Raw genomic sequence first — 1,969 nt, 5'->3', positions numbered from 1 at the left:
GAGGTGGTGCGGCAGAGGAGCGCAGGGAGACCGAGGATGAAGTGGAGGGACGGGATGGAGATATACTGGTCTGTTGACGCGGGCGATGGGAGATGGAGAGAAGGTAGTCTGATAGCGGAGGCCAGGGCGTGTAGACAATATGTTTTGGCCATCCCCTGCGTGTTTATGGCCTCTCTCTCTCTCTCTCTCTCTCTCTCTCTCTCTCTCTCTCTCTCTCTCTCTCTCTCATTTACCTATATATGTACTGTACCTACATACCAATCTTTTTTCTGTCTACATACATGTGTCTGTGTATACACTACACACACACACACACACACACGGTATATATATATACAGAAATGTATCTGTCTATCTATCTATCTATTTATCTATCTATCTAGAGAGATGTGATTCAATTAATATTCATGATCTCTGGAATAAATGGTTAGGTTGTATGAAGTATTCAGACTGATTGTGATGGGAAAAAATCACAGGTGACAAGTGGCATTTCCCACGCGCTACCTGTCACATGTATGAACACACCTTAATGTCCATCCAGGCACCTTAACTGGCCTCGTGGCGCAATGGTAGCGCGTCTGACTCCAGATCAGAAGGCTGGGTGTTCGAGTCACTCCGGGGTCAAAAGTAATTATTTTAGGAACGAAAAATAACGATCAATCGATAGCAACATCTGTGGAATGAAAAAAGAAAAATACAGCAGTACCAAGGAACCAATCAGTGCAGAGGTGATGTAAATCTGGAATGCCATGGAAGAAGCAAAACAGTCATTTACTACCACAGTAACACAAAGTACAAACAAGCGACAGAGTCAATGTTTACTCGGTAGTACTGTGACTGGTAGTAGTATCTTGGTTGTCCAAGTAAATTCCCGTAAGACACCTATGTCTTTTTATACTTTGTTCTCACTGTTTTTGGCAGTTTAAAAGACACGTTTGTAATTCGGAATTCTAGATCTAATAACCTTCATTTATTCCATCTCTCAGGGAGCTCTTAAGTTGAATGAAATTATCTGATAGCAATGAGAACGAAATATATAAAGAAGTCATCATACTGACATGGTTAATTGGACATGCCAAGCCAGGACAGGTCTTTTGTGCGGTAAGTTTGATTATTTGTGGCTATTATTTTGTTTATAGTTAACTCTTTTTGCCCCATTTTCATTAGAAGACGAAAGTTGTTCACTTTATAGGAAGCCTTTTGAAAAGGAGAAGACAACTATACGCTTAAGTACTCACTTCTACTTGAAACGCATTTACTGAGTTGAATAAAAACTTACTAAATTCACAAGAATTAACTCTAAAACTCTTTTATGACTCCGGGGATTAAACTGAAAAGCACAGCAAGGCATATAATGTATTGCCTCTCATTTATTGGGACGGCTTATGTAATTCTGATTTTTCTGTTTTTCTAGCGAGTGTTTGGGGTGATTTTTTTAAAATTATTTTTTATGTAAGGAAGAAGGTGCCAAAGGCCAGGGGCCTGCAACCTGCTCCCTCCAAGAAAAAACAAAAACAAGAAAACAGAGTATCAAATTCACGATCCATTCATTTTGAGATGCCCGGAAATGCTGTGTTTGAAAGACTGGAGATCGTAGGCAGTAGGAAAAACGGACTGAGAGAGACAGTTCCAGAGTTGGCCTGATGCATATATGAATGACTGTAAGTAGCTATTAAAACATGCATTAGAGAGCTGGACAGAAAAGGGATGAGAGTTTGTTGCTAGACGGGTGCTATGTGCCCGCCATAGTGGTGGACGGATGCAAGCAGACAGTTCAGAGGAGCACTGATCACTGGGGTAGCGATAGAAAAGACATAAAGATGCAAAAATGCAATGAAGAGACAGAGGTTGAAGGGAGCCAGTAAGAGGAGGAGAGTTAACGATACAAAAAGGCTTTGACTCCACCCTGTTGAGAAAAGCTATATATTGTGAGCCTCCCCTCACATAAGAGTTGTACTCTACACAGGGG

General features: G+C 41.0%; 1 non-coding gene across 1 annotated transcript; it reads left to right on the top strand.

The window, feature by feature from the left end:
* The first annotated feature begins 552 nt into the window (after positions 1-552).
* TRNAW-CCA (transfer RNA tryptophan (anticodon CCA)) lies at positions 553-624 on the top strand. Its single transcript has one exon. It is a non-coding gene; the product is annotated as a tRNA-Trp (tRNA).
* The last annotated feature ends 1,345 nt before the right edge of the window (positions 625-1,969 follow it).

This window comes from Coenobita brevimanus, chromosome 30 (genome assembly GCF_032717465.1).
Source record: "Coenobita brevimanus isolate Jiangsu-jjx chromosome 30, ASM3271746v2, whole genome shotgun sequence".
In the NCBI taxonomy this organism is placed as follows: domain Eukaryota; kingdom Metazoa; phylum Arthropoda; class Malacostraca; order Decapoda; family Coenobitidae; genus Coenobita; species Coenobita brevimanus.
The sequence above is the reverse complement of the archived record's forward strand: the minus strand, read 5'-3'. Positions and strand labels throughout refer to the sequence as shown.